Genomic DNA, 9,341 nt, shown 5'->3' with positions numbered 1-9,341 from the left:
AACATACCCGATGACTGGAGGACAGCCCGAATTGTTCCCGTTTATAAAAAAGGAGACCGTCTTCTCTTGCAGAACTACCGTCCCATATCATTGACGTCCCCATGCTGTAAGCTATTAGAACATATAGTTGCACACTGTATGAATGAGTTTTTAGAAAAAAATCGCGTACTAACAAGCTTCCAGCACGGGTTCAGAAAAGGATTCTCGACGGTAACACAGCTAATTATAGTAATAAATTCATTTCCTTCCTGTATAAATAATAAAGGCCAAATCGATACAATATTTCTGGATTTTAGCAAGGCATTTGATAAAGTTCCTCATGATAAACTAATTTTTAAAATGAAAGAAATTGGCATTCCTGATATTTTAGTGACATGGACTACCGCATACTTAAAAGACCGCAAACAGTTTGTTGAAGTGGGTGGACGACGTTCGGGCTCTCTTCCAGTTTCATCCGGTGTTCCCTAAGGAAGTGTCTTGGGCCCTCTGCTTTTTCTTTTGTATGTGAATGATATTGTTCAAGTTGTTAACCCACCAGTGCATATTAGATTGTTCGCTGACGGTTGCGTTCTATACCGATAAGTTACAAATAAGGAAGATCAATGTGACCTGGACAGAGCTTTGAACAATGTTTTCGAATGGTGCGACCGAAGGGGCATGATTCTGAATGCTGATAAATGTGTTTATATACCGATAACCCGAAAAACCGTACGTCATAGCCACACATATAAATTAGGCTCTCTCCCTCTTAAACAAGTATCCAACTACAAATACCTAGGAGTAACCATAAGTAGCAACCTATCGTGCAACTTACACATAAACAATATCTGCTCAGCTGCATTTCGAAAACTGTGTTGCTTAAGGCATAAACTAAAAAATGCTCCTTCTGACATTAAGCTACTTTGTTATTCTTCAATAATTAGACCTAAACTGGAATATGCATGCATAGTGTGGGACCCGTATACTAAATTTAACGTAAAAAATCTAGAAATAATACAGAGAAGAGCCGTCAGGTTTATTTTTAATAAATATGCAAGGAAAAGAAAGCTTAGGTTAGAATTTATTTCTCTCTTATTACATAACAAACTTGGTTTGGATCCCTAATCATACTTAACGCCGGCACCAACCAGACAAACTCGTCAACACCATCCCACTTCTCTAACCCCTATATTCGCTAGAACAGACACTTACAAGTTTTCGTTCTTTCCACGCACAATAACACATTGAAATCAGATAGTTAAATCATTGTCTCATGAGTTTTAACCAATTATTGCTGTATTGTGTTGTTCTTTTTTTTTAACTGTTGCGTTTTTTGCCGTTTGATTGACTTGTTCGCCCACCCTGCTTGGACTCAGTGTCCGCAGTATTATGTAAATAAATAAATAAATAAAAATAATTCGAGCAAGACATGTATGTACAATTACCGACAATTTGTTATTTTTCACACATAATCCTTCTTCAAGAAAGACTCCACTAACAGTTCTTGATTGTCATGAAGGAATCTGCATGGACGTAGAGATAGATGGACCTATGCTCGACTTACTGCATCAACGCCTGGTTCTCAACGGCAAGATCTGCGCAAGTATTTCGCGAGGTTGTCACAGCTGTTGGAGCCGTTACGAGTGAGAGAAACGGGATGTAAGTGTATGAAATTCCCGCTTGTCTTTATATGTGCATTAAAGTTCCTACCCATCCTGCCACCTTGGCAGGTGGCAGCGTTTCTGGCACAACGTTGTCAATGCCAAAGCATGCAGCGCACATCTATCACTACCGCCACGTAGCTTAAAGGATGATTGAGGAGTCCACTTTTCCAAGAGGGCAGTTATGCGCCTTCCATCTGGTTCAGGTGTCCAGCAAGATGTGTGAGACAGATACTGCACATTTCCTTTCCTCAAAAACCAATTTACAAATTTTACCCTCTACTGTCCGAGCTCCCGCTGTATTGGTTTCGCAGCTGCGATAGACAGATACTTCGCATTTCGTTTTCTCAAACAAATTCCGGAGGCAATTTGGAAATTCTATAGTGTGCTTGGCCAAAGACTTGTGGTCAGCACTGTGCCGCTTCCGCAAACCGCTTTGCGCAGAAAGAATCACTGTGCTGCTTCGGAAGCATGCGGCTCACTCATTCGACTGCAACGACACGTCTGTCGAAGGAGCAGTGGTTTCAAAGTTTCAAAGTTTTTTTCCCATCTAACACTACAGATGGAGGAATCGTAGAAAAAAGCTGCCCTTAGGCAGCTTGACGAGTCTACAATCCTAATTATTGACAGGGAGGGAACACAAGAGTTTACACAATTTCAAAAAACAAGCACATCAAGGAAGCACCCGAGAATACACGCAACAGCGTTACGTATACATAATGAAACTGAAATCATGTTATTCAAAGACAAATTATGTAGTTCACGACGTGAAAAAGAAAACAAAGCGAGGTTAATGTGGATATACCTATTTAGAAAAGATGGAAGTGTGTACTCAAGGCATTCCCTACCAAGATTTAGTCGAGGTGTTGGCACTGTCCATTCTTCGCCACGTCTTGTTGGATAGACTGATTCTTTTTCCTTAGTTCTGCTAAATTTTTGAATATTTGTTACATTTTTCCTGATTTGTGTTTTAAAAGTAACACTGAGGCGATATTTATAAATATTATGTGCTTTAATAACTCTGAAATGACAAAAGAAAGCTACACTTGGATGTCGGAACGGTAAATTATATGTATTTCGGAGATATCTTTTTTGCATTAAATGAATACTTTCAAGGTTAGTGAATATTGTAGTGCCCCACACCAACTGGCAATAGTTTAAATGCGAGTTGAATATTGAATTGTATACCAGCATCTTAGTTTTTGTGGGAAGTATGTATTTTAGACGGCCTATAACACCAGTGATTGGAGCTATTTTTTTCAAGATATAATTGACATGATAGTCCCATGACATACTGGCAGAAAATATAACCCCAAGGCATTTAATTTAAACTGCTCAACAATTTCTACAGCCCGCGAGTTTAATATAATATTGTGACGAAGGGAATGGGTTTATTTACAGGATGAACGGGGATGTGGGAGCAAACAGTGAAACGGTGAACGGCCAGCGTCGAGCCAGTCCGCATCGCAAGTGTTTAGGTTCATGGCGGGAACAAGGTGGGGTAGCAACTGCCGATCAATGCTTCTGCTTGAAAAAGCCTACGTTGAAGGAACCTTGCGCTACTGTCTACCAGTGTTTCAAAGATTATCTACATCAAGCAATAAGTCTCTCGTTGTCGCACGGAACAACTGCCTGCGAATATGCCTTGGCCTCCCAAAGGGTTCCTCTGCATCGGGAACAGTAGCGGAGGCAGGATGTCTCCCACTAGAGGTGATTGCCGCCCAGGAAACTATGCGTACCCATCTCCGCCATGTTCTTCAAGGGAAGAAGCACTTCCTGCACCGTGTCCACCTAACTCACAGTAACTCTAGCTTTGGCCAGGCAGTGCAGCTCCTGCCCATCCCTACTATTAATCAGCCACAGAAACTACTACCTCTGGCCTTTCCTCCATGGACACTCTCTCCTCTAAAGGTGAAGAAGTTTGTTCCAGGTGTGAATGCAAGGAGCCGCATGCCACAGGCAGCGCTTCTGCAAACTACTCTCGCCTACTTAACGGAGGAATATAGGCAGCACACCCATATCTTCACCGATGGTTCAACTAGTAAAGAAACCTCTTCATGTGGCCTTTATGTGCCCCCAACAGGCCATGCCCTTTCTTACCGGCTGCAGCGGAGGACATCCTCTACGACAGCTGAGCTTCACGGCATTAAGGAAGCTGTTTCTTACATCCTGCGCCGACCCGCCGACCGTTGGGTTATCTTCACCGATTCGAAAGCATCTCTCCAGATCCTGGCCAACCTGCTGAAGAAAACGAATCACCAGCCAGTTTCCCTGGACATCGGATATCTACATCATTTAGCTATTGCCGCAGGTCACTGCATAACATTTCAGTGGGTACCTGCTCACTGTGGCATTCAGGCTAATGAAAAAGCAGATGAAGCGGCCCGTAAGGGCCATCAACATCGGAGATACAATAGAACTTTTTTTACGAAATCTGATGCGTCCTAGGTGGCCAAAATTTTTGCTTCCGAAGAAATGTATCGGCTTTGGAGTTTGCCGACATATCAGTACCAATTTCTTCACTCAATCGACCCACATCTTAGATCAAGACTCTCACCCAGAATTCCTCGACATCTGGAAACACTTTATCATCGACTTCGTCTTAATGCTGCATATACAAACGGCTTACGATACCGTTTTAGACAAATGGACAGTCCGCACTGTGACAACTGTGCCGCGATAGAAACTGTGGAGCATATCTTGCTTGAGTGCCCTGCATATACTACCGAGCGTGCGTACTATGAACATTGCATGCACAAGCTCTGCTCAGTGCCCCTTACAATTGACAAAGTTTTAGGTCCCTTAGCCTGCCTTAGGCAACAGAGACTTGCAATGACTTTTCTATTCACATATTTAAAAGACATTGGACATCTTGATAAGCTTTAAACTCACTTGCACGTCACCTTCATGCATTCTTCATGCAGTGAACTTCGTCAGCCCATTTGACGGACTATGCACTCCATCACTCCATAGGTTACATAAATTCTCGCCATTGCATCCTTAGTACCCATTTCATGGCCGCATTTCATCTTCGCTTTTTTTTACCTCTTCCACTCTGCTCTCCTTCTGTTTTTATCTCCCAAATTCCTCTCCCTACGCAGAGTAGCATGCCAGCGATTTTTAAACGCCAGCTAAATTCTCTGCTCTTCATTAAAGAGTCTCTCTCTCTCTCTCTCGAGCCTGTCCCAGTCTCGAGTACGCGCCCCTTCGTCGTCCTCTTCTCTTCCGCTGCGCCCTTCGTCTTCTTCACTTCCTCCGCAGCGCGGCCCGGCGTAAGTTGCGTAGCGACCCGGCATAAGTTCCGTAACAATATTATTGTGCGGTGAGATAACTTTATTTTTGTCCTAAATATGACAACTTTGGTCTTACTCTCGTTTATCTGCATCAGGTTAACTGCAGACCAGAAGTCAAGAGTTTTCATTGTGGCATTACATTGTTTGATAAGTTCAAGAACATTTTCACCTGAAAAAAAAAACGCTCGTATCGTCAGCATAGATGAAAAACTTTGTATTATCGCTAATGTTGACAATATCGTTTGCGTAAACATTGAAGAGTAGAGGCCCTAGTGTACTGCCTTGGTGGACACCGCAGAAGAGTGGCTTCGGTTCAGACCGTATACCATTTATGAACACCACTTGCTGTCCAAACGAAAAATAAGAACGTAATAGTGAGAGCGCTTTTCCTCGGATACCATAGTAGTGTAATTTATTTAGTAATATTTTATGATATACCAGGTCAAAAGCCTTTGAGAAGTCCACAAATACACCAATGACAATACCTTTGTTTTCAAGTTGCTTTATTATATATTCCTTTTGTTAGAGTAATGAAAGTTCAGTTGATTTGCTTTTGCAGAAGCCAAACTGAAATGGTGTTATCAAGTTAAATTTCTGGATGAAATTTGACATTCTTAGAATGAGCATTTTCTCAAATGCTTTCGAAAGCACTGGCAAAACTTGCGTTGCGATCTCCGTTTTTGTAAAGGACAACAACTTTTGCTAATTGCATTTTTTCCGGAAAAACTGCAGTTTCTAAACAGATGTTAAAGATGTGAGCAAGTATGGGAGCAATTATATCAACTACATGCTTGACTGGCCGTATTTGGATATCATCAATGTCACAGCTACTGCTATTATTAAGATTTATTATCACCGACACTACTTCGTCTACCGTGACTGGGGGCTGAAAAATTGTTTCATCATTCAGAATTCGAACATATTTGCAAGCGTCAGATCCGGCAGCACGTGTTAGAGCACAGGTAGCCAAGCTCGTTAAAAAAGTATAGAATACATTAGCCAGTTCAACGCCAGAAACTTCCTTCCCATCAATATGTAATTTTGTTAATGCAGTGCGTGAACTGTCCCGCTGCCGAAGTGTATTTAATCTCGACCATAGTACACCATTTCGAGCATTCTTAACCTCTAGAAGTGACACGCAATAGGCTGTTCGTGCAGACCGCAGATTTTTAGTCAGTTTATTCCTATATTTCTTAAATACCGCAAGGTCCTCAACCTTCCGGCTGCTCAAGAATTTTCTATACAGCTTGTCTTTCATTTGTATTTCTCTGCGAAGCTCTGGCGTTACCCATGGCTTGCGGATTCTGCGACTTTTCACACGTGTTACAGGAGGAAAGCAGTCGTGATATATCTGTTCAAAGCAATCAACAAACATATTATAGGCAACATTTGCGTCATGAAGTTCAGCTATCTTACTCCAATATACTTTCATGAGCGCATACCTAAAGGATTTCAATGATGATTCTGTAATAGCTTGGTATGTGATTGATGTGGACTTACTTCCTATTGTACTAGCCTTCTCAATGCAAGCAAACACAGGAAGATGATCACTAACACAACAAGATAAAACACCAGAAGAAGTATTCAGCTGCATAAGGTTAGTAATAATTAAATCGAGAACTGAATGGCCTTCGCTTGTGACTCTGGTTGGTGTAGTGATCAGGTTAACAAAGCCATTAGACATAATAGTCATATTAAAATCTCTAGCCGATAGGCCCCGCCGCGGTGGCTCAGTGGTTACGGTGCTCGGCTGCTGACCCGAAAGACACGGGTTCGATCCCGGCCGCGGCGGCTGAATTTCTATGAAGGCGAAATTCTAGAGGCCCGTGTGTTGTGCGATGTCAGTGCACGTTAAAGAACCCCGGGTGGTCGAAATTTCCGGAGCCCTTCACTACGGCGTCTCTCATAGCCGCAGTCGCTTTGGGACGTTAAACCCAATAAACCAAACCAAACCATCTAGCAGATGGGTTGGGATTACCCATGTCAATATTAGTCACCACAAGCTATTAAGGTTTTCTTATTGTGATACAGAACAACAACATGTCATAAAACTGTAAAAATGATGCAATATTACCGTTAGGAGGGTAACACACAGAGAATACAGCACTTGGTGTAGAAACTGAAATAATTTCATAATCTGGGGTAATTAAAGTGTATGCTTCAAGTAATTCGCCTTCAACGTCGTCCTGAAGCAACAATGCAACACCACCGCCGCGAACATGTCTGTTTGCATAATATGTCGTATAATTCTTCAACCTGAAAACATCACAGTCACTTGTGCTCCACGTCTCGGTTAACATTATTGCTGAGAATTTAAAGGAAAAACTAGCAAAAAATTCTTCCAGGCAGAACACTTTGTTTTTCACAGACCTAGTATTCAGGTGAATACATTTTTAAGAGGTCGCCGGAAAATCTGACACCACTTGATCCACGTCACTGGGAAAATAATAGCGAGTATCACCCATCACTTTTTTTTCAAAGAAATTAAAATGAACAATGCATTAGTTACAGGCTATCAAGGTCAGCTTTGGTCTTAATAACGATGGCAACTGCGCCGCTGGTCTTTCGAACCAGAACTTTTCCGTTCACGTACGAGACAAAAGCATAGCCTTTTTCCTTTGCCTTATTTTTCGCGTCCCTAAGAAGTTCTCTGCGGTATCGAGTTAGGTTTTCTTGAATGAAAACGTTTGATTCACTGTGTTTCAGCGCGTTCCTTTTCTGAAGCCAAGTGTCCTTTGTCTGCTGCTTGGTAAACCGGATAATAATTCCGGGGATTTTATCTCTCCTGGCTGGCAGGCGGTGAACTGATGCGACGTCAGCGTCAGTGAGCTGAGGGACTTGAAGCGTGTCGGCAATCTGATTCAGAGATGATAACAGGTTTTCGGCCTAGACAACAGGGACACCGTGCACTTCCAGATTAAGCTGCCTACTGCGAAATTCTCGGCCATTTATTTGTTGCTCAAGATCAACTTGTACTGTAACACGAGCTAAGTCCTTTTCTTCTAATTCTGCCACCCGCTCTCTGAGCACCTTTATTTCTGCGTCCTGTCTTCTTATCTTCTGCTCAACTTCATTGAACTTTCCCGACATGAACTGAACAGATTTTTTCATGTCACGGATTTTTTCAACAAGTGCAGGCAAGCATTCGAGCTTTTGATTAATGGCCATGAGAACATCGGTTTCAACTTCGCTTTGAACGCGTGTCGCAGCGCTTCTGCATGTTGGGCATCTCCAATTAACCTTGGCGGTTTCGGTTTTTCCCTTCAAGGATTTCTCGGTTACGCCAGCGCACTTGCCAAAGTGGTACCAAAGTGGTGTAGCTGCCATCGCCGACGCGCGCGCGCTCGTTGTACTGCTAGTGTGTAACTTCATGGTTATGTGCGCCGCCGCAACAGCCGCGCGCGCTACTCCTCCTGGCTATCGTTTGACCTTTCGATGCAGCCGCAGGCTACTGAGCTATAAAGGTGCTAGTCAGAGAACAGGCCCTCGCACTCGCTATGGAAGGAGAAGCACGCAGACCTTGCTGTAGTCTTCGTCCTTCGGGCGGCTAGTCCGGAGGATGTCGTCAATGCGACTGCCTCCGTTGTTGGATTGGAGCAAGTTAACTGCGTGCAGCACAGCGATGGACGCAACTACCAACTAACTGTGAAGAGTGAAGCCGCCATGGCTACAATCGTCGGAGCTTCCTTCCTCATCATTGGCAAGGAACGCGTCGCCATCATTCCCCTGAGCCCGCAGGTGACCCAGCTGACTCTTCTTTTTCTGCCCGCCCTTGCACCCAGTGACGCCCTTGCCGAGACTCGCTCCCCTTACGGCAACGTGCTGCACATAAGTCGCGGCGTCATGGGGTCGCGTCCCACTGTCACCACCAGGACCCGCTATGTGCGAATTGAAATGAAGCAGGAGTCACCGGTACCCAACTACATCAAGGTCGCGGGCCACCGTGTGAGCTGTGATTATAAAGACATGCAGCGCGTTTGCTGGCGTTGTGAGTCCAGTGCGCACTTCAGGGCACAGTGCACGGCTCCTTTCTGCGCTCACTGCGGGGTTTTTGGGTACCAAGGCTAAGGTTGCATGCTGCCATGTCGTCGTTGTGGTGATCCAAACGCTACCGTGGCGTGCGCTATCAAGCCCTCGTACTCGGAGACTGCGACCCGCCCTGCGCCCCCGCAGGTTGCACAGGGATCAGTTGAAGCCATCAAGTGGTCTGGCGGATCCAACACAGACGCCATTACGGTTCCTTCGCTGCGTCTCAGCGTCACTTCGTGGAAGAACCGGTGTCTGCTGTTAATGCGTCCAATAATTTGATCAGCAATTTAAGGCGAAAGCCTTTTAATGCCTCATCGTTGTCGACAAAAGGTTGTCCACAGAAGATTGTCAGCAGAGGTTTCACGCTTTTCTAGTCAGC

Source organism: Amblyomma mixtum, chromosome 2 (genome assembly GCF_055824585.1).
Source record: "Amblyomma mixtum isolate Tamu chromosome 2, ASM5582458v1, whole genome shotgun sequence".
Taxonomy (NCBI): Eukaryota; Metazoa; Arthropoda; class Arachnida; order Ixodida; family Ixodidae; genus Amblyomma; species Amblyomma mixtum.
Note: the sequence above shows the minus strand (reverse complement) of the source record.